This window comes from Pleurodeles waltl, chromosome 7 (assembly GCF_031143425.1).
Source record: "Pleurodeles waltl isolate 20211129_DDA chromosome 7, aPleWal1.hap1.20221129, whole genome shotgun sequence".
In the NCBI taxonomy this organism is placed as follows: Eukaryota; Metazoa; Chordata; class Amphibia; order Caudata; family Salamandridae; genus Pleurodeles; species Pleurodeles waltl.
The window spans coordinates 1,429,258,238-1,429,282,823 of record NC_090446.1 but is presented as its reverse complement, the minus strand read 5'-3'; the positions used below and the strand labels follow the sequence as shown (position 1 = coordinate 1,429,282,823).

At 44.4% G+C, this 24,586-nt stretch overlaps 1 long non-coding RNA gene across 1 annotated transcript in view; it reads left to right on the top strand.

The window, feature by feature from the left end:
• Positions 1–2,930: 2,930 nt before the first annotated feature.
• LOC138247425 (uncharacterized) overlaps positions 2,931–24,586 on the top strand; it is a 68,335-nt gene continuing 46,679 nt past the window's right edge. The window contains exon 1 of the long non-coding RNA XR_011194500.1: positions 2,931–3,053. This is a non-coding gene — a long non-coding RNA (uncharacterized lncRNA). The remainder of the gene's footprint in view (positions 3,054–24,586) is intronic.

The window sequence follows — 24,586 nt, the reverse complement described above, 5'->3', positions numbered from 1 at the left end:
TGGACAGCCAGTATTGTTTCTGTATGTGTTTCATTTGATTTTGAGATTAATCTACCTGACCTTAGCATTGGTAATATAGGGAAATGTTAGAAATGGGGTCTTTGGTTGATAGTCAGGTTACCCCATCTTCAAGCAAGGACCCTCACTCTAGTCAGGGTAAAAGAGAATCACCCTCAGCTAACCCCTGCTTACACCCTTGGTAGCTTGGCAGAGCAGTAGGCTTAACGTCAGTGTGCTAGGTGTAAAGTATTTGTACCAACACACACAGTAACTTAATGAAAACACTACAAAATGACACAACACCAGTTTAGAAAAATATGAATTATTTATCTAAGAAAAACAAGACCAAAACGACAAAAATCCGACATACACAAGTCAAGTTATGAATGTTTAAAGATTAAATTCAAAAATAGCGCTTAGAAACAAAAATGCTTCGATGAGATGTTGACACGGCGTTGTGACGGAGTCGTTCCCAACAAGCCAACACCAACGGCGCCGGACACGGAGTCGTGTAGACCCCCAAGTACAGTACCTTTGGTGAAGAGTGAAAACAAGCCGATGCGCGAAGTCGGGGATCGCGGCATCTGTGTGAAACGTTGAATCCACGCACTTCGAGCGGCGTCAGTCATGATGTGGTGCGGCGACTTCTATGGAGTCGCAGACTTCAGCAGGGCTGCAGCGGCGTCAGGCCTGCGAAGAACATCATGTTCCAGCGAAGGCCACGGCGTCGGGTGCAGGCGGCGTCACCGGATTCAGCAGCGTCGCCGTCCAGAGTCGTCCTAAGTCGATTTCCTTGGATTTCCACCAGCTTTCCTTTCAAGGGCCCAGGGACTGGATAGGGCACCACTTGTCAGAGCAGGAGTCTCTCCAGAGACTCCAGGTGCTGGCAAAGAGAAGTCTTTGCTGTCCCTGAGACTTCAAACAACAGGAGGCAAGCTCTAACTCAAGCCCTTGGAGATTTCTTCACAAGATGGAAGGCACACAAAGTCCAGTCTTTGCCCTCTTACTCTGGCAGAAGCAGCACTGCAGGAAAGCTCCACAAAGCACAGTCACAGGCAGGGCAGCACTTCTTCCTCATCTATCAGCTCTTCTCCAGGCAGAGGCTCCTCTTGGTTCCAGAAGTGTTTCTAAAGTCTGTAGATTTGGGTGCCCTTCTTATACCCATTTTAGTCTTTGAAGTCACCTTTCTTCAAAGTGGACTCACAGCTACTTGTGAAACCCTGCCTTGCCCAGGCAAGGCCTCAGACACACACCAGGGGGTTCGAGTCTGCATTGTCAGAGGCAGGCACCGTCTTTTCAAATGAGAGTGACCACTTCATCCCTCCCTCCTAGCAGAGATGGCTAATCAGGAAATGCAGGTTACACCCCACCTCCCTTTGTGTCACTGTCTAGTGCGAGGTGAAAAACAACCCAACTGTCAAACTTACCCAGACAGGGAATCCACAAACAAGGCAGAGTCACAGAATGGTTTATGCAAGTAAAATGCTCACTTTCTAAAAGTGGCATTTTCAAACGCACAATCTTAAAATCAACTTTACTAAAAGATGTATTTTTAAATTGTGAGTTCAGGGACCCCAAACTCTACATGTCCATCTACTCTCTAGGGGAATGTACACTTTAATCACATTTAAAGGTAGCCCCCATATTATCCTATGAGAGAGACAGGCCTTGCAACAGTGAAAAACGAAGTTGGCAGTATTTCACTGTCAGGACATATAAACCACATTACTATATGTCCTACCTTATCCATACACTTCACCCTGCCCTTGGGGCTACCTAGGGCGTACCTTAGGGGTGCCTTACATGTAAGAAAAGGGAAGGTTTAGGCCTGGCAAGTGGGTACACTTTCCAAGTCGAATTTACAGTGTAAAAATACACACACAGACACTGCAGTGGCAGGTCTGAGACATGATTACAGGGTTACTTGTGTGGGTGGCACAACCAGTGCTGCAGGCCCACTAGTAGCATTTGATGTACAGGCCCTGGGCACCTCTAGTGCACTTTACTAGGGACTTAACAGTAAAACAAATATGCCAATCATGGAGAACCAATTACGTACACATTTTAAATAGGAGCACTTGCACTTTAGCACTGGTTAGCAGTGGTAAAGTGCCCAGAGTAATAAAAACAGCAAAATCAGAGTCCAGCACACATCAACAACCTGGGGAACAGAGGCAAAAAGTTAAGGGAGACCACGCCAAGGATGAAAAGTCTAACAGGAAATAAATATTCTAACTTATACTAAAATGTGTGGTTATTCATGACTGAAAGGTCATGGTGCGTGACAATTACTGACTCCATTGATTATTGATGTTATTGCTTGTTGTAGATTATTGATATTGTGTATTGGTTATGGATTATGTACTGGAGCTATGGTAAGAACATCTTAATTGCGAGTCAAAAGGTTCATCGACCTATTCTCATCTCCTTGTAAGTTTACTTATTAAGGTCAGACGCGCTAACAATAGTGATAGGGAATATAAATGGTTAGGTAAATGTCTGTGTTTGAGTAGCAGCATGGTGGGTATGAAATTGATTGGTGTTATTTATGTCCGCTCAGAAACAGGTCTCCACACTACTTATGATGGGTGAGAATGAACATTACAGGGGCATAATCAGTTCACACTTGCGTACAGGGGAGTAATATCTCTAGGATTTCAAGTGACATAAATGGTTCAAGCACTGCAAATGTTGTCTAATATGTCACCCAGGAACCCAATGCACTTGACCCAATTGCTGGTACTTAAACGTTCACTAATAGGTGTGTTTTTATTCATTTTACTTGTGTATTCAACCACGTCTTGAGTGCCCTATATTAATGTCATAAATCAGTCACCAAGGGCAAATGAAAGGGAATCCAAGTGACACTCCCCATCCATAACAAGGGGAAAAGACAAACAATTCAGTCTAACAAATGCAGTAATCTCGCGTTTAAAGCTCCCATCTCGTAAAAAGCAATAACTGCAGGAATCCTGTTTCTCTTCGTCTCTTGCATATCCGCCTCCGCTTTAGCCCAAGAATCTGGTTACAGCTCAGCAGTGGTGAACCTTAAAGTAAGAAAACAGAAGCTCTAATGTCTTGGTATTTTTTGCTCCGTTAGGTTACTTGGAGGCAGACAGTGTTGCAGTGTATATCTAGCCACTAAGTACAAATTACGAGGGCGACCGCTATATGGCTAAATAGATGGAGCAAGGTGATAAACAGCCTCGCACAGCGATGATATTTGTTTGAAATGACAAAGCTATGCAGTGACAAAACACCTTACCCTCTGGTGGCAGACTGGCAGTCTAGTGAACTCTGTAATGTTCATTCATGCATTCATTCTACATTCTCTTACATGCCTCGGCGACTTAGCCTCAAAATGTCAACCTATTAGCCAACGTGCAAAGAGGCTACAGACGTTTGTATTTGTATTCATTCTACGATTCCCTGAATATTCCCAAATGTCTTTGTGAATAGGGCTCTCTGAATTTAGGTTTATGTTCTTTACTTATTTGGTAACGTTTATTATCCGAAACGTTTATTCCCAACTGTATTTTGGAGCACATAAACTAGTATCCCTGTAGTACTGTTCGTGTACAATTAGAACAAACAGAAGGATAGTGCCCTCTTTGCACACTCACAGAGAGTTAGAACTTTTGAGGTTGTGTCACAAAGGCATGTAAGTGTACTCCAAGTTAAATGTTAGGTTTCTTCAATTCCAGAGGTCCATCAATTTTATTTTCCACCTTGCAGCAAGATTGAACCATAAATAAAGCTGTCTGGTAGATAGCCCTTACTGCTCTGGAGTATGAAGGCACGTAGATGGGGAACGAGTACAAAAGATGGAAAATGGATTATAAGATAGTAGTGTAATATTTAACTAAGATTGTTTTTGTTGGAAGTGATTTCTATCTTTTTACCGTCCTTTTCAAATGTAGTTTATATGTTTTTGCTATAGTGCATATTTATGTCTATTTTTAGCCGCATACATTGACTTGCCTGTCTGTCTCTCAGTACTATTTACCATACTCATAAGTGCTTTTTGTTAATTGATGAATTGTTCTGTACAACACATGCAAGAATCGAGCAAGTATGTTAGATGCTCATGTAAAGTAGCGCGTGCCATTGGAATGGTATTCATTCTCTAAGAAAAGTGTTTATTGGGGGAATGTTCATGCTATGTGGCTCCACTTAGTGAAGGAGCGTTAAGGTTTATGCCTTACCTCACCTAACATGATTGCTGACCATGCGCACGTATGAAGAGCAGTGAAAGATTGCGCTGCTGTATGTTGTTACATGTGTTATCTCCAGCATTTAGACCAGGAAGAAACATCGTTTTGCTTTGGTGACGGACTATCATGTGCCCAGATATCGAGACACAAAAATATCACTTAAACCTATCGCGGATCGAATATCAACTTTATGTGTAGTAAACACACACTGCAAAATATTGAGTAAAAAAACGTAACTGAAAATATAGCAGTACATGTAATAGTGAAAACAAAAGTAAAGAATTGTACAATAGCCACAGCACACTAAAATGAAAAGTATCCCAAGCAATGAAAACACAAATGTTTCAATAATAACACAAATAAATGTATGTATGTGTGTATATTTACTTGGACTGAAATCTGATATATGGGAATTATGACGTTTTGAATGTATATTCAGGTTAAACGACATGTTAAGAATGAAGTTGTCCGCTTGAGCTCAATTGTGTAATGTCCCTGAACCTGTATGCTATTTTTACGTAATTTCAAGGGGTTATATACATGTATGTAGCACAACAACAGTGCCTTAATAGCTGTAGTGTGTTGTCGATATCCATGATGATGTAATGGATAAATATGCAGGCAAGATGGCCTGCACTGGTTCTGTGATCAAGGCCACGAGTGACAGCCAAAACGCATTAGGTCATATGGCGACAAACTTGGAATATTGATTAAACAATTAAATGAGAGCAATATTTCTCTGTCTGCATCAATCCCTGGGGATCCAGCGTGAGCTGTGGGTTAGCGTTATTTGAGATGTATGTATACAATAGAAATTTATTTCAGGTAACTCTATCTCATGCAACACAAAAGAATGATGGACGGAGTGCTGAACAATGCAAACACTCACCCCAGTCACAGATCTGGGTTTAATCTATCCTTCTTTTGCTCACCATGCAACCCCAGTTTGGACCCAGCCATATGCAAATCAGTCTTGACCCTGTTTCTCATGGGAACAGTCCAGCCTGAACTGCGAAGCCAGGTCTCACTGGACCGGAAGCAAGCATCTTGGGAGTGGTTTCAGGGTTTCACCCTTCATCATCCAGGCTAGCTTGAATCCAGTGGCACAGTGAGCAAGGGACCTACGTCTGGGCATACCCTTCCCACTTAGGGTAACTTTAGCAACACAAAAGGATGATGGTCAGAGTGCTGACCAATGCAAACACTCACCCCCAGTCACAGATCTGGGTTTAATCCATCATTCTTTTTGCTCACCATGCCACCCCAGTTTGGACCCAGCCATATCCAAATCAGTCTCGACCCTGTTCCTCATGGGAACAGTCCTGACCGAACTGCCAAGCCAGGTCCTCGCTGGATCAGAAACAAGCCTCCTTGGACCGGTTTCAGGATTTCACCCTTCATCAGCCAGGCTAGCTTGAATCCAGTGGCACAGTGAGCAAGGAACCCACATCTGGGCATACCCTTCCCACTTAGGGTAACTTTAGCAACACAAAAGGATGATGGAGGAGGGCTGAACAATGCAAACACTCACCCCAGTCACAGATCTGGGTTTAATCCATCATTCTTTTGCTCACCATGCCACCCCAGTTTGGTGTAATGCTATTCATCGTTTCGGGCTGCAGACATGTGTTGTAACCTGTAGTGTCTATGTCTCGATATGCCTCGAATGTTATTAACACATTATTCTGTAGTCATGGTGATACCCTTGTGCTAGAGCTTAAGTAGCAGTTGCCGCTAGCTGCTGAACGGGGATACAACGACGTAGAGAGTTGATTCTTTAATAAACAAATTGAAAATAATTGCTGCGTGGAAAGCTCCTTCATCATAACATTAATTTGGGGATGAGCGACAACTACGCGGAAGCAGCAACTCTTCTCGTGTGGAGAAGAACCTACTGCTAACCAATAACATGATAATTGCAGTGACGCTGTGTGTGCTGTGATGAGATATGTTTATTTCAGCCGTGCGTCATATTATATTGATGGTTTCTGCAGTCTAACTCACCATAAAACTGTTGATGAAGTGAACAACACATCTCTTGTTTCAGAGTGAACAAGGGGGAGGAGACCACTCGCTCTTACTCATGAGCCTCATATAAAGGGGAGGCCATCCAATTTCTTAAAGGGGAAGTTGTTCAGCAAAGGAATATGTAGCAGCACGTCTGGCAATCAGAGTTAATTAGACAGCAGTGTTATTTTTAATTTACAGAACCTTATAAATGGTGGTTACAAGCAAATAAGGTTATATGTGCACAATATTTATATTTTTTTGCACAAATTAATATTTTAATTTTCTTTTGTCTAAAATAAGAAGAGGAAACTAAGGAAGGGCAAATTACCCATTTCAGTTATTTTGGATTCCGTATTAGTATTATTATATCATGGATTTCACCACAATTGCACCACCTCCATGTTTCCTTTCACAACCTGGAGTTCCACCTATTGAATGGGATGAATGGGTGGAAATGTTTGACAATTATTTGTAAGCTATTGACGGTCAAGGCTTTAGGCTGAGTAGGAAACGAGCTATCCTTTTGAGTACCCTAGGAAAAGAGGGTCAACGCATATTTAAATATCTTCCCATGGCTTTGGACAATGAAGGTCAACCCATAGAGATTGTATATGTGGAGGAACGTAAGAAGTTAAGAAGACAAATGTGGTGATGAGAAGGAACAAATTCTATACTCAATCCCAGAGAGTAGGAGAATCTATAGATGACTTTGTAAAAAAAAATTGCAAACTATCTCTTAAATGCAGATTTGGAGCAATGACAAAAGAGATGATAAGAGACCCGCTTATTGTTCAGTGAGAAGTAGAAAAACACAAGAACGTTTGTGGGCTGTAAAAAATCCTTCTCTCAAGGATGCCATCGAAATTGCAAAAATAGTCGAGGAATCTTAATATGGCATGAAGGAAATGGAACAAAGAGATAATAAGGGATACATTAAGGCAGCTGATGGAACATCAACAGTGGACAAAGTTGATGAAGAAGTAGCAATTGCGAACAAAGGGAATTTCAGAGGAAGAGGAAGATCTTGCCAGGAAAATAGAAACTATGGCAATAAAATCAGTAGTATAGTGTGTGGAAAGTGCAGCGGTATATATCACACTTCAGAGTCAAAGAAATGTTATGCTATAGGCGAGGAATGTAGACATTGTGGCCGTAAAGGTCATTTTGCCAAGCAAGGTTGTAGCTGTTGCAGAAGAAATAGTTTGTGATAGCGAAAGATGTGATAGAGTCTTGTGTGCAAATGAGAATAGCAATGAACAGTTTCCTGTTGTAGCATACACTGACAGTGAAAGTAAGAGGAGAAAGAGACCCACCGCTGGCTTTACCAACAAAGGCAGGAGTATAGAGGTAATGGTGGATTCAGGGTCATTGTACACAATCATCCCAAAAAATGTGTTTAAGAAAGAGTGACCAAATGTAAAATTATTGCCCAGAGATATTAGCCCAGCAGGTTATCAGGGATAACAGATAAGTATTTAGGGTATATGGATACAGTCATTCAATTTAAAAATAGATACATAAAAGGCAAAGTTTATGTGTCAGAGTCAGGGCCACCTATTCTGGGGTTGGTTCACCAGTATGATTTGTGCATAAAGATTGATCTACAAGCTAGTTATGGTTGCGGAGGAGATATAAATAGAGGACATTTTGAAAGGGTCTCCCAAAGTGTTTAAAGAAGAACTTGGACAACTGAAGGGGTATGTACACAAAATAAAGTTAAAACAGGGTGTGGTACCTGTCCAGCATAAGGTTAGAAGGGTTCCCATTAAGATAAGGGTTGAAGTAAAAAAATGTTGGATGAGATGCTGACCAATGGAATTATTGAATCAGTTGAAACATCAGCGTGGATCTCTCCTGTTGTAATCACGGAGAAAGCAGATTGCAATTTGCGTTTTTGTGTAGACTTAAGGAGTCTAAGTCACAATATAATTGCAGACACTTTCCCATTACCAAACATCAATGAATGAATCCTGTTGTTGAAGGGGGAAAGTATTTTTCCAAATTAGACTTGTGATATGCATATCACCAAATTGGGCTTGATGATTAATTTAAACCATTGAAAGTATACAATACCATGGGTGGCACTTTTCAGTTCACAAGAATGCCATTTGGGTTGTCATCAGCGGCCAGTGTCTTCCAAAGAATGGTGAATGAAGTATTCAAGGGTTTAGAGAATGTTAATTTTTTCAAGACAACATTTTGGTGTTTGGAGACAGTGTGAAGAGTCACAACAGGGCTTTAAAGGAGACACTGAGCTGATTAGCTGAGTTTGGCTTGACATTACGCAAAGAAAAGTGTTCATTCCTTGTAACACAAGTGGAATATTTAGGGCATACCCTCTTGTTAGAAGGGGTAAGACCTGAAAGAGATTTACTTGCAGTAATAAAATCAGCACCAACACCTCAAAATAAGGATCAATTACAATCTTTCCAGGGCTTAATTGAATATTATTCAAAGTTAGTAGAAAATTTTGCAAGTAAAACTGAGAACCTCAAAGTACTTATGAGGAGGGGTATAGCGTATTCATGGGGTGAAGATCAGCAAAAGCGTTTTATTAACATTAAGGAAGAAATATATGAAGCTGGTATACTGTCACCTTTTGATGTAAACATAGAAATAATTGATGCCAGTGATGTTGGTATTGGGGCTGTTTTAGCTCAGAAGTTTGGGTCCTCTGAAAGAACTGTTGCATTTGCCTCACGTTCCTTAACTGCCACAGAACACCACTACTATGTAATTGAAAAAGAAACCCTGGCGGAGGTTTGGAGTGTAGTGTATTATAGAACGTATGTGTGGTTCCACAAAATTACTCTTCACACTGATCATAAACCTTTGTTAAAGATTTAGGCCCTCATTTTGACATCAGCGGTAAAAACCACCTACCGCCGTGGTCGACGGCTGCCAAAAGACCGTCGCCGCGGCTACCATCCGTCCGCCATAATATGACCACAGCCGGATTTCCACCACAAGAAGGGCGGAAATCCGGTTGTGGGCATACTGGCAGATGGCAGTAAGGTGGTGCAGAGCCGCACCAGTAGACCGCCGACAGCAGTATTATGAGAAATAATACGGTCTGGCGGTATTCTGCTGGTGGGCGCTGCTCACAGTAGCAGCGTCCCATTTCCTGCCGGAGGACCCCCTGGATCAAGGTAAGTCAGGTCTCCGACAGGGGAGGGGAGTGGGGGGTGTTGTGTGTGTTGGGTGGGGTGTGTGCATGTTTGTGTGAGTGTGTATGAGCGTGAATGCAGGTGTGTGTTTAGTGTTGATTGCGTGCATGAATGTATGGAAGTGTGAGTGCGTGTATGTATGGAAATAGGAATGCGTGTCTGCGTGCATGTTTTGAAGTGTGTGTGGATGTGTGTGTGAATGGAAGAATGTATGCGTGTTTGTATGTGTGAATGAGTGCGTGTCTGCGTGTGTGTGTGTGGGAGGCGTGAATGGGGGTAGGGGTATGTCTGGAGAGGTGGGAGGGTAGGGGCTGTCTGGAGAGGTAGGTGGTTGGGGGCCTCCTATCAGTGACAGGGAAGGAATTCCTTGTCACTGATAGAGCCTACTGCCATGCTTTTAATCCATGGCGGTAGGCAGGGTCATAATCCCACCGGCGGCACAATGGCAGCCGCTGGGCTGGAGATGGTTTTCTCCAGCCCGGCGGCTCCTACCGCCATGGCGGTCGGAGTGGTACATTGGCGTTTTGGCTTCAGCCAACTTACCAATGTCATAATGTGGCGGTAAGAACCGCCAGCCTGTTGGCAGCACTACCTCACATTAACGCCGACCGCCGGGGTCATAATGACCCCCTTTGACTTCTGGGGTAAAGGGAAAGGTTCAGCAAGGCTTATGAGGTTGGCTTCGAAATTGCAAGAGTACAATTTCATAATTGAGTACATTCCAGGGTGGAAGAACACACAAGCTGATTGTTTGTCATAACTGCCTTTAGATTGGAAGAAAGTAGACAAGAAAGGTGTAAACAAGGGTGAAAGAGAAGGAGCGGTGGCTAGTGTTCAGGATGTGATTTTTTGGAGTTGAGGAGCTATTATTAAATCAGAATAGTCTTGTGCCATGGAAGAGGATGATGTTTTAAAGAAAGTACAAGTTTTGATAGAAACGGGACCAAGGACCAAGGAGAGACAGTACTTTGTTGGGTGCCCTCAGGCCATTCAACAAAGTGATAGATGAAATGTCCATAGTAGCTGGGCAGATCATAATGCATGGTGAAAAGATTGTTCCACCCATTGCACTACGAAAGAGATTGTTTGATATTGCTCATGAAGTACACCTTGGTCAGACTCTAACGAAGAAAAGGCTGCGGATGGAGTTTTGGTTGCCAGGTATGGATGGAGAGGTTCCAATGTGGATTGAATGGTGTGTAGATTGCAAAGAGTGTGAGTAGAGATTGAGGGTGGGACCACATAATGTTGCAAGCAGTATTTGTGATCCTGGTCAGGCATGGCATACGGCTTGCCTCGATTTCATTGATGGCAGGGATCAAGCATGACAAAAGGTTTGGTTTGGTGTTAGTTGGTGTTCATATTAGGTGGTTGCCTGTGCAATTAATTACAGAAATTATTACAAAAAGGACCATTTGGATCTTACATAATGATTTTAAAGATGGATGTTATCCTGCTGTACTAGTAACTGACAATGGCACTCAATTAACTTCTCAGGAAATAAGAAGCTTTTAGAATGAATGTGGCATTCAACACACTTGTACGGTTCTTTACAATCCAAAAGCCAATGGCATTGTAGATAGAGCTAGTCATAAGGTAAAGGGGGCTTTACAATTGCCTTGACTAATAATATGGATGTTGAAGGTGCCAAATTTAGTGTGGACCTATCACACTACAGAAAATACTACCACAAAGAAAGTGCCATTTTATGTTATGAGAGGAAGGAAACCAATTTCCAAGTTGACAATGTTGTGAGTACGAGATTTGATTGACTGTAGAAATCATGATATTGAATCTACAAACGTAAACAAAAACAAAGAGAAAATCAATACTGGGGATTGGGTCAAAATAAAGTCAGGGTGCTTTGGGAGTGGTTTGAGTAAATTTTGTGGACTGTTTCTGGTTAAAGAGGTAATTAATTAACCAATAGTCCAGAGGTGGAATTTGCACAGGGTGTAAAAACTTGGTTTGATTAATACTGAACAAGGGAGGAGAGATTGTAAAGATGCTTATAAAGATGCATGTAGTGGTTATATGTTAATTCATGATCAAGAATTGTTGGACAGACCTGTTGTTAGTACTGAATGGAGAAACAATGGATTGGAGGGATACAGTATAGGAAGAGATATTACAGGAGATGACATAAGAACCTACGAGGGACAAAGACTCGAGGGTGAGGAAGCTACAGAGTAACTTAAATGACTATGCCATGAAGTAATACAAATTTTGTTAGATGCTCACTTCATTGATTTGTTATTTTTCTGTATTATTTATATTTAGGAACATTTTATTTGTTTCTGTGGAGATCCCATGGCTTTGAACATTATTTTGTACTTTATTTTTGTTTCCTTCATTTTTATTTCTGTGTTACCTTTGAGACACAGAACTTTTGTATCTTAAAGTTTAGAACGTTCTTTTGGTTTTCAGTTGTGAAGGAAGGGGGGTATTTTGTAAGCTCTAGTCTCTATGCCTCAATATGCCTCAAATGTTATTAACGCATGATTCTATAGTCAAGGTGATACCCTCGAGCTAGAGCTTAAGTGGCAGTTGCCGCTAGCTGCTCGGCGGGGATACTACGATGCAGAGGTAATACTAATTATCATGTGGAAAGCTCCTTCATCATAACATCATGTCGATAACCTCTATGGGAATCAACATGAGAAATTCACTTATTTGACCCCCCCCATGGTCAAAAATGTCAAGTCAAAAATGCTGTTCCTGTGGAAACTAGGTTCTAACTAGGTCCCGACAATAACTAAATAGGTCATAACTACGACTACCTACTTGTGATCTCCAGTACATAATATATAATATTGGCTATATGTTTGGTGCTGTTTGACAAATCATCATGACATTTTCTAATAAATGTGTCCTCTAGAATCTTGTTGTACAAAGAAAGTTTTGGGAAGATCTGTTGAATGGGGTCGAGAAAAAAGGGGGTAAAATAATTGTGTTTCCCATGTAATTCCTGTAGGGATTTTGAACATGACTCTAACCCGAACTGCTAGATGGAATTATACCAAATTTGGCAGAAAGGTAGCTCTTGATACAGAAAGCACACCTTTATTTGGTGTAAATCTGTTTGAAAGTTTAATATCTAGGGTCACGAGAATTTGCAAATACTCCTGATCTTGTTATCTGATTTGCTGCCCACACTTCAACCAGGAAGTGTTGGCAGCCATTTTGAGACTCAGTACTAAACAAAAAAAAAAAAAAAATAAAGAAAAGGGGGCAGGGTAGGAATACCCTAAACCCTAGCCCTGGTCATGGGGTCCCCACTAAAGCCCCACCAAGGCAAGAAAACATTTTCCTAATCTTGCTGCTAATTCGCAGTATATTCACAAATTTATGGCAAAGCTTTTTGAAAATACATGTGCAGGCTCTTGTACTTGTTTTAAAGAAAACCCTGGCTAGGAAAAAAAGGAAATCCTGAGCTCGAAAGTTTCTGTCGTTGCCCACACTGGAGACGGAGGCTCCTTCCAGTCATATTGTACTTCTGCTTATCTATATCTGTTTGAGGCACAGGCAATGCAACCTCTCCCACAGCCACGGATACCTGAAGACACTAACAATATCATCAAGTGCAGCATTTGTCACAAACCATGGGAGGTGAGTCCATTCATGTCCTTTCTCATCAGCCAATGACTACAGTGGGAGTACAAGGCCAATGTTCCCACAACGTGTGTAGGCTGAGAAACTGTACAGTAACACATTTCCTGCCACAGGGGCATACAATTTTGATGATGGATTTGGCCCTTGTGATTATTCTCAAGAACCATTAGTGACTTTGGTTGGGTTCATGTTAGTGCTCAAGAGCCTCACTTCTTGCCACTGGAAATGCCACAAGGTAGGAATACATTTTATGAAGATATTTTAATTCAACTTGCATTTGTATTAGTAAGAACCTGACTATGATCTTGGTGGAAAGAATATTCTGTCACAAATGTCAGCCGCATTACGATCACAATAGGCTTTAATGGGATCATACTACAGTAGATGGGATATCCGTCATATTTGTGATGGAGTAACCCTGTCCGCCAAGATTGTAATCAGGCCTTAAGTCTGCAAAAGGGTAGAATCTTAGAAGAAGTGTTATTTAACCCTGGTCTATCAAAGAGTGCTTCCCTTAAGAGTGCATGGTGTTGCACTGCACATTAGTGTAAGCAAAATGTGGTGATTGGACCCAGGGAGGTAGTGGCCAGACCAGGCCCTGCGGCCAACCCCCACCATGCCCGGCTGAAGGCCATGTATGACAGTGGCTGAATTAAAATTACTTAAAGTTAAAAAAGTATAGAAAATTACTGAAAAAAACAAAGGTTACATGGACATTATAGCTAGGAAATAGAATATTAAAAAATCTAGAAATTCACATAAACAACCAAAGGTTACAGGGACGTTCTAGTTTGGTTCACATTTTACTCTCACAAAACCATAGAAATTCAGCAGTTATAGTTATGACTATCTCAAGTAACTATAACTCGTGCCCTAAGGTAATTATAACTCGTGCCCTCACCATGCACTGCTAATTACCCTGCATATTACATCACTCATGACATGTTCGATAATATCATTGATAATATCAATGTAACCTTTGCAGTGACATTACTGAGGAGAACACTGTGAATGGCATGGTTCTTAATTAAAAAAAGAGAATATAAAAAGAGAACAAAAAAGTGCAAATGGTTGCTGCACATGAAGCCACAACTGCTGAAAATTGTTGGTTTGCCCAGCCAAAGATCCTGACAGAAAGACTGCATCACTTTAAAGAAAAAAACAACACCTACAAGATAGGTATTTAAAAAAGAGATAAATTAAAATGAACACAATCAAATTTCTAACATTAATTCATGAACATAAAAAACACTCACAACTATTTATTAAATGATATCTTCAAAATGGAAATTCCAAGGATTGAAACACTAGACATAAACACTAAAACGAAGACAACACTAAAAGGAAATAGAAAACTCCAAGAAAAGCAAAGGCATACTAAAATGTAACTTTAATTATGCCAGGAAAAATAGAAAAAAAAATTCCAACCCATTTTAAAAGAAATAACGGCTCATAAATTTAATAGAGAAACATAAGTAAATTTAAATAACAAAATAATGCAAATGTCTTTCTCAAGAGTAAAACTGAAAATACAGAATAACAAAAAGAAGAAAAATAAGAAACCTGCAACAACCTGAAAAAAGAAAAAAGTCATGCAAGTTGGTAATGTAAAACATATTAAAGTTTGTATCCCTTTTAATAAATTATTTAACAATATGTTTACACATTATAAACTAGTTTAATATTCCTATTACCCATAGATAAAATGTCTGAGACTGCAACATATATAGCATCACAAATTTGGGAACACCTCTTAATATACCGTGGCTACACCTACAGTAAAGGAAGCACTTGTAATGAAACGATGCACCAGAAATCACTAAATATTCTTCCAATACACGCTACAATAGAACCACCACCAAAGAAGGTACTGCAGAATATAGAAAGGACCACACTCACTCTCCAAATATCACATAAATTCAAGTGAGAAATGTCCTTAAGGAAGCAAGCACTAGTTCTCAAGCACCTACAGGAACAATACTTAATTAATTTCCCATGTTCCAGAGTAAGCCATAGGAAACTCCAAGTACATACCGGTGGACAAATTATCCTTGTCTATGCTACAAATATTTAACTACTAACCTTAACACTTTGCTAACATTGGGTGATGAATGGGGCATTTAAATGTAAATGTTGTCCCCCACCATTGTCATAGATATATACAATGCATAGCCATCACTTATTACCATTAGTATATGAACAGCTCCCAAGTAAGCGATGTGCAAAATATGATGAACTCATAACAGTAATTAATATTTTTTTTTTTAAACTCAAAAATAATTATAGACCTTGAGCAAGCCATGATATCCACTGTCTACCAACCACAACAAAAATCAACTCTTTGCGTAGATCCAATCACATTGAAGCCAATGGTCCCCTTGCGCCCCCCTTACCCACACCATGTGTGTCGTATTTGAAATACGGCACACATTGCCACTCGGTAGGGGGCAATAGCGTCAGAATATCTGACGCTATTGATGGACTGTTCATGGTTAGCACCATCATTTTAGTACTAACCCTGAACAATACACAAGGGCCCATTGAAAACAATGCCATGCCCCTTTAATGCCTGCTTTGCGCATAAAATGAATTCCAAAAGTTCTCCTGTGAAAAAATGAAACATGACCACCATCCAAAAAATCGTTGCTACGATGAAACAAATCCTATAAAAACATAAAAGACCACCCTGGAAACAAACAAAACCCACAAACTACCTACAAAGTAGCAGGACCCATGGTAATTGGAGTTGTGTTATGTATTTGCAGAGTGAAGATAGGAACATCTGACAGTGCAGGCAGCCGCAAACAAACTGCTGTCCTTGGAACACTCCTAACATAGCATTCTCATTCTAACATAAAAATGGCTGTCATGCCATCATGCCGTCCCTGTTCTGGGTTCTGTTGTACAGAACCTAACACTACCATAATAAAACAAGTAATTACTGAATGGCCCTTTGGTGTTCAGTGTGCAGTACAAATCCACAGAACATAAGGTAAGATAAGATAAGATAAGATAAGATAAGATAAGATAAGATAAGATAACATAGAATACCATAAGAAACCTAAAAGGAAAGAAAAATACAATATCTATACCTAATATATACATACACTATAAACATTACACAGTAAGGGCTATGGCAAACAAATTATAAATCTACATCAAGACCTTACACTAACTTAAACTATAAAACTTAATTAATTGACAACACCTAAACAAATTAAAAATCTACCATCTCTAACTCACAGGCAACCACTCATTGATTTCCAGAGGTAAACATTCGACCACCTAATGCTCTAATTTTTAAGTTAGCGGGTCGAGCAGTTAGGCTAATCCAGGAGATGTGCTAAGCACACACACTCAATGAATAACTCGAGACCAGAACTTATAAAAATACTTCAGACTTTTATATAGTTTTTGAGACCAAGATCTTTAAAATACATTAAGTACTTTTTGAGTTATGACTTTTTCAAGGTTTAATAAAGTTAGTCTTTCTGTGTGTAATTACGCACCATTAGAATCAATGCACAGTCACCTTTAAAAATGCATTCAAAATTGCACAGTTGGGTTACCAGTCTCTTCCAGTCTATTCTTTTGCAGGATGGTTGAAGCAGTCGGTGGGCACACTGTGCCATCTGGAGAGCCTTGTACAGCTCGCGGTTCCAGCGGGAGCAGGGCTAGAAAGTCTCTTGGCACAGGGCCACTTGGAGGGGCCGCCTGGAAAAGGAGTTGGTTTGCAAATTAAAAGATGGTGCCTTGGGGTCCCCTTGGGCTGTCTAGGACACAAGGGGTTGGAAACCCATGGAGCATAGCTGGTTTCTCGTTGCAGGGGGCAGAGCGGCCGAATGCAGGGCAAGTTGGAGATGTGTGCAACAGAGTCCTTTGGCCCTGGAGGTGCGTCTCTTTGAGGGCTGCTTAAAGGACAATGGGGGCACTCTGGCTGGAGGTCCAGGGTGTTACTGTAGTCCCTCGATAGGGGCTTCCTTGTGATCCTTTTTCAGCTCTGAAGGAGCTAGTTTTCTGGTTGTCTGACATCAGCTGACCAGTACCAAGGGTATTGGAGTAACTCAGCCACTGGAGAACGCAGTGCCACTAACCTTGACACACTTGTAGGTCATATCCAGGCAGTTGTTGGTGTATTGTCGGGTCCAGCTGAGACTTCTGGTCACAGAGTTATTGGCCGGTTGGTGAAGTGACTCTCACCAGTTTGTTGGTCTTGCTTGGTTGCTGAGTGGTGCCTCCAATCAGAAGGGAGATCTGGGGTTATTCTCGAAGCATGGAGGTCCCCTGGGTTTCTTGGGGTCGGTCCAGTGTCCAGCTCCTCCGCAGCAGCGATTTATGGGTCCTGAGTACAGCAGGCAGGGTTTGGCACCTTTTCTTGTGCAGCAGGTCCACAGTTCTCTTGCTTTGGATCATCTATGGTGCTGGTCTTCTTTGTCTTTTCAAATCCAATTTCTTGGTCTAGGGGAGCCCACTAAATACTGAATTTAGTGGGTGTTTCAGGGGGAACCTGGTAGTATCCAATGGGCCACTTGCCTTTGGATAGCTACACTCACTACAGTGACCACTTCCTGTGGGAACGGTCACTTCCCTAAACCTGATTGGCTAGTTAACTCCATCCCAAGATGGAGGAAACAAAATCTGAGAGTCCACTTTGCAGGCAACACCTTAGGAGTGGTGCATGCTAGGTGAGGCTACTCCTCCTACCCTTTTTGTGGTTTCCCACCTTTGCTCCCTCCAAAAATGGGGTTTGCAAAGGCGGAGGCCATCTGCTGCTAGCACCAGGCCTGGGGGTCGAGTATCAAGGGTGGTAGCCCTATGAAGCTCATTGCCATGGCAGTGCACATTCCTGCACCCAGGAAGGGCATTGTCTTACAAACCAGAGAGCAGGGCTCTCCCCCAGGTCTGTATATTTACTGTCTGGATGTGGTAGGTTGGCTGGAACCAGTCAGCAACCATGCCATGATAGTTAGCTTTTGCAGGGGGCACCTTTAAGGTGACGCCTGGGTACATTTTATTATAAATCCAGTATTGGTACTAGTTTGGATTTATCATTTTGAGTTGTTTGAAACCAGGGTGCAGAGTAGTCATTAAGTAGCTGGGAAACACGTGTTGACCAGTGTCTAGCACATACATTAAAATGGCTGCTCTGTTCACTCACTATGTCCCAGGTGTGGAAAGAACACAGTGGGGGCATATTGCACATGGAGTTATGCCCTCACATATAATGTGGAGCACCCTGCTTTAGAGCTGTAAGGCCTGCTATAGGGGTATCTTACCCATAGTAAATGCAGTGTATGGTGGACAGGCCACACAGGCAGTATGCAGTCGAGTTTGTATGTTAGGTTTGTGCCAGGACACTCAGCCTGCTATGGCAGTGTTCAGTGCATCCAGATGGCACTATCAGTGCTGCTGCCCTCCCTTACCCATAGTTCCCCCATGTCCTAGGTACCTAAATACCTTTTACTGGGGACTTATAGTGGTAGGTAAAGGTGATTCCAATCACTTTTACAATGTTTTAGGGAAAGAGCACTGGCAATGGGAATCTGGCTAGCAGGATCCCAGTGCACTCCAGTCCACGTTGCATTCTTAAACCAGGCAAAAAGTGTGGGTGGGGACTGCAAAAGGTGCCAGTTTCTCACAAATGGTTTGTTAAACTCTAGCATAACATAAAAACACAGGAATGTTAAAAAAACAATTAAAATCCTGCACCCCTGTTTACTGCTAATGTAAACCTACCTACAGCACAGAACATTCAAAAATGAATTTTCAAAGACAAGTTTATGTTTAATCAGCATTTGCCCAAATTCCATATTTCTCTAAAAGCAGTTTTAAAAAACAATGGGCCTGATTACGAGTTTGGCGGTCCATGTACCGCCATGGCAGCGGTGGCAGTCCAACCGCCATCAGCTGGGCGGCCGGATCACTGTATTATAATGCTGCCAGGAAGAACTGCTGTGGTCACTCCGGCACATCTAGGCAGAGCAGACACTGCAGTGACGAGGCAGGACAAACAGGCCGGTAGAGCCAGTGTTTCCACCGGACACATTATGATATTGCACACTGACAATTTGAGCATGGTGGTCTAACCACCACGTCCCACCTTGTGGAAAGCGTCACACGTCCTGTGCCACCATGGAGACCATCACACACGTCTTGCTGCTGTTCTTCAAAGGAGCCCAAAATCCATTCTGCCGTAGTAACAACCAATGGTAATTAAACACACATACCTGTGTAATTCCTCTCAACAACAGATCCTTGCACTGTCATCCAAATGATATGAGACTCACGCTACGGGCACCAAGTACACCTGTCATTGTGTCTTGGGTTGGAGTCATTTACAACGAATGACACATTCACAACTATCAAAAGCCCCCTTTGGCCAAGACACTGACACTGCACTACCACACTCCACAATAACACACGTCTGCCCATCTCAGGCATAGGGACAGTGAAGTGTACAGAACATCATGTCATACAGTAACAGCAACGTCACATCTACCTAGTCAACTGACACCCTAACATTCCTCACTCGCCTTGGACTATTGTTTGAATGAAGACACATATGTATGGAAGTGACATGGAAAACAAATACCACTTTCACAAAACATCCCTGGAAGGGACCCATACATCACTCATATTGCACCACAATGGAAGGTCAATGGAAAGCACAAAAGTTTGGGAGACAAATATCCAAAGCTCATAATGCAACAATACCTGCACAATAGGGATGGGGGTATCAGGAGCATTCATGGAAGGATACTGCACTGGGACACATTTCAATTAATCAATGAATCAATCAATCACTGCATTTGTAAAGCGCGCTACATACCCGCAAGGGTCTCAAGGCGCTGGGGGGGGGGTGCTACTGGTCGAAGAGCCAGGTCTTGAGGAGTCTTCTGAAGGCCAGCAGGTCCTGGGTCTGTCGTATGATGGTGGGGAGAGTGTTCCAGGTCTTGGCGGCTAGGTAGGAGAAGGATCTGCCGCCGGCGGTGGTTTTTCGGATGCAGGGGACTGTGGCGAGGGCGAGGTTGGCTGAGTGGAGGCTTCGGGTGGGGGTGTAGAAGCTGAGTCGGTTGTTGAGGTAGGTGGGTCCGGTGTTGTGCAGTGCTTTGTGTGCGTGGATCAGGAGCTTGAAGGTGATCCTTTTTTTGACGGGGAGCCAGTGCAGGCCTCTCAGGTGGAGTGTGATGTGGCTGCGGCGGGGGACATCGAGGATGAGTCGGGCCGAGGCATTCTGGATGTGTTGGAGTCGTCTCAGGAACTTGTTTGTAATTCCTGAGTAGAGGGCGTTGCCGTAGTCGAGTCTGTTGGTGATGAGGGCCTGGGTAACGGTTTTTCTCGTGTTGAGGGGGATCCATTTGAAGATCCTGCGGAGCATACGGAGGGTGTTGAAGCAGGACGCGGAGATGGCGTTGACTTGCCTGGTCATGGAGAGAGTGGAGTCGAGGATGACCCCCAGGTTGCGTGCGTGGTCCCTGGGTTCCGGGGCTGTGCCTAGTGACGTGGGCCACCAAGAGTCGTCCCAGGCTGATGGGGTGGGTCCGAGAATGAGGACCTCTGTCTTGTCTGAGTTCAGCTTCAGGCTGCTGTCCTTCATCCAGTCGGCTACGGCCTTCATTCCTTGGTGGAGGTGAGCTTTGGTGAGTGGGGATCTTCGGTGAGGGATATGATCAGCTGGGTGTCGTCGGCGTAGGAGATGATGTTGAGGTTGTGTTGTCGTGCGACGTGGGCGAGGGGGGCCATGTAGATATTGAACAGTGTCAGGCTGAGGGAGGATCCCTGTGGGACGCCGCAGATGATCTCAGTGGTTTTGGAGCGGAAGGGTGGGAGGCGGATGCTCTGGGTTCTGCCGGAGAGGAAGGATGTGGTCCAGGCCAGGGCCTTCTCTTGGATACCAGCGTCATGGAGGCGTGCTGATAGGGTGCGGTGGCAGACCGTGTCAAAGGCTGCTGATAGGTCCAGGAGGATGAGGGCGGGTGTTTCTCCTTTGTCCATCAGGGTCCAGATGTTGTCAGTGGCGGCGATGAAGGCGGTCTCGGTGCTGTGGTTACTGCGAAAACCCGATTGGGAAGGGTCCAGGATGTTGTTGACTTCGAGGTAGCGGGTCAGCTGTTTGTTGACAATCTTCTTGGTCACTTTTGCCGGGAAAGGGAGCAGGGAGATGGGCCGGAAGTTCTTGAGGTCCTTGGGGTCCGCCTTGGGCTTCTTCAGAAGGGCGTTGATCTCAGCGTGCTTCCAGCTTTCTGGGAAGGTTGCTGTCTCGAAGGAACAGTTGATTGTTTTCCAGAGGTGGGACGCGATGGCTGCGCTGGCTTTGTTGAAGACGTGGTGAGGGCAGGGGTCCGATGGGGATCCGGAGTGGATGGAGTTCATGGTTTTGATGGTGTCTTCGTCGCTGACGCTGGACCAGACTGTCAGGCGACTGGTGCGAGTGGTAGTCGCAGGGGTGGTGGACTCGGTGGTGGGTGCGGGGGGGTCGGGCTTGAAGCTGTCGTGGATGTCGGTGATCTTGCGGTGGAAGAAGATGGCCAGGGAGTCGCACAGGTCTTGAGATGGCGGGATGTTGTTGGTGATGGAGCTGGGGATGGAGAGTTCTTTCACGATGCTGAAGAGCTCTTTGATGTTGTATGCGTTGTTGTCTAGGCGGTCCTTGAAGGCGGTCTTCTTGGCGGTCCTGATGAGTTGTTGATGTCTGCGGGTGGCGCTCTTGAGGGCTGTGTGGTTGTCTGGTGTTCGGACGTGGAACCATTTCTTCTCCAGCTTCCAACAGGTGTGCTTGGAGATCCGGAGGTCCTCGGTGAACCAGGCGGCTTTCTTGTTGGTGTGGTTGGTTGTAAAGGTCTTGAGAGGGGCAAGGGTGTTGGCGCAGTCGTTGATCCACTGTGTGAGGTTGGTCGCGGCGGTGTCTGGGTCGGTGGGTGGTCTCTAGGCGAGGGCGGTAGTCAATTGGTCCTCGGTGACCTTGCCCCAGCAGCGGCGTGGTAGCTGTTGGGTGCGGTGGTGTGTGGTGGGTTTTCTGAAGGTGAAGTGGACGCATCTGTGGTCGGTCCAGTGTGGTTCGGTGGTGTGGTTGAAGGAGACGTGGGGGCTTGCGGAGAAGATGGGGTCGAGCGTGTGTCCATCGGCGTGAGTGGGTGTCGTTACGAGCTGTTTGAGTCCGAGGTTGTCGAGGTTGTCGATCAGGGCGGTGGAGTTGGCGTCGTTGTTATTCTCGAGGTGGAAGTTCAGGTCCCCGAGGAGGATGTAGTCCGTGGAAGCGAGGGCGTGGGTGCTGATGAGGTCGGCAATGGTGTCAATGAACTGTGGGTGGGGTCCGGGAGGTCTGTAGATGAGAGTTCCTCTGAGGGTGGTGTTGGGGTCGGTGTGGATCTGGCAGTGAATGTGCTCAGCGGTGGTGAGGGTGTCATTGGTGTTCGTTGAGATTTTGATGGAGTCTTTGTGGATGATGGCGATTCCTCCTGTCACTCCGTTGGTGCGGTCTCTGCGGGAGATTTTGTAGCCTTGTGGGATGGCTATGGCAATGTCTGGTGCTCAGGTGGCGTTCAGCCAGGTCTCCGTCAGGAAGGCGACGTCGGGGCGGTGGAGTCTAGGAGGTCCCAAAGTTCGATGGCGTGCTTGCGAGCGGAGCAGGTGTTGAGGAGGAGTCAGCGGAGGTGGTTGGGTTCTCTGGCTGGTGGTGTCGAGGGTTGGATGCTGGTGAATCTGCAGTTCCGGCAGGTGAAAGGTCCCTGGGTGCGTTTCGGGGTGGCCCGGTAGCAGGGGTGGTCTTGTCTGGTGTTGAGTGCGTGGAGGGTGAATTCGTCGTAGTGCAGTCTGGCGTTGCGGGGGTGAGGGTTCCAGGGCTTCTGGTGCTGCGTGCGGTCCAGGCGCGGACGGGCGCAGACGGGCGCAGACGGGCTTGCCTTAGGTGCGCCCGCTTCGTGGCCTCCATATGAGGGCAGAGGGAGGGAGGAGCAGCTGGGAGGTGGGAGCGGGGTGGCCAATGGGAGTGAAGGGGGCGGGGCAGCAGGGGCTCAGCAGCAAGGGAAAAATCCGGGGGAAAAGCCGGGCAAAAAACGGCTGGAAAAGACGGCAGGAGAGTGACAACAGAGCACAGGGGTACAGAAAGCAAAACACAGGGGCACAGAATGAAAAAACGAAGTGGCACAGAAGCCAAGCGCAGGGGTACAGAAAAAAGGGAGCGAGTAGTCAGGCGGCAAAAGCGGCAACTGAGGTTCAACCCACAGGGGGCTGTGTGGCAGATGGGGGGAGCGACCTGCCTGGTTCACTTTGCACATGCATTTAAAACAACATTTGCACAGTAACCGTCCCTTCATGTATCTGAGGGACAAACAATAGTAGAACCAAGTGACATGCATATTTTCATACTGTGCAAGTGCAAGTGAAGAAAGCACATACAACAGCAACAGCACGGCCATACATCTAGATGAAGTAGCTGCAAAGTACACACATCAAAATGTACACATGCTCCGACAGATGCAAAGGAAGCTAGCACAAATGAACACCCTCCACGTGTACACACACAAAACTCAAGCTACCACACATGAGATGAATGTACAATCCATATCAGAGGGACACATCTAACACCATTCATGCTGACATTGGATGACACAAGATTATATAGTTACCATAGCAAACATAACACAATGCAGTGACACCCCAATTGCATTAACAAACAAAGATCCATACAGTGAACATCTACCGTAGTCCTGGCTGAAACCAGCACTGCTCACAAAGCCAGATTTTGCAAACAACAGCAAATGTATCAGCAATCAGGTTGAAGCACACACTATAGGCATACAATACAAATTACACAGAAACAACATAAAGACAGAAAAGTAACAAATTTGTACCCAACAAAACAAAAACAAAAGCAAAGGCCAGTCCATATATGTCCATGCATATTACTGTGCCCGAATCTGACTCCCATCACTGCCAGAGATCCTCCACAGGAAGGGACATCAACTGGGAAGGCAGGCAGCTCAGGGATCATCCTTGGATTGGGTGGAATCAGATTTGGGATGGGTGGGTTTGGGTTTGGGAGGAGGGGGTCTTTTTCTTTGGAGGGTTGGGTTTCTTCTTGGGGAGGTATATGGGTGCTTGCAGAGGGGCAGGTGTGACAGGGGAAGACTTAGAGGTGGAAGGTGTGGGTTGGAATGTGGGTGGGAGGGGATAGGAGGTAATAGGGTAAGTGCACATTTGAAAGTGAAACTCTATTTGGGAAAACGGGTAAGGTCATCTGAAGGGGTTGGGGATTTGGAGGTTGAGGGAGTAGCCCTCTAATATGTGGGTGTAGATTCCTTAGGTGTGTTTGAGGTATGCTTCTGTTTGGGTGGTGTCTGTTGTGTGTATAAGTATAGGTGTGTGTGTCTTGGGGGCTGGGAGGTGAAGGTGCTGGGTGATGTGGGAGTGGTAGATGTGTGTGTGTCTGTTGGGGTGGTGTCTGTGGGTATGTAGGATGTGGTAGATGTATCTGTGTGTTGGGGTAGTGTCCGTGGGTATGGTGGATGTGTTGTTGATGTGTCTGTGTTTGTTGGGGTGGTATCTGCGGTATGGTTGATGTGGTGGATGGGTAGGTGAGCA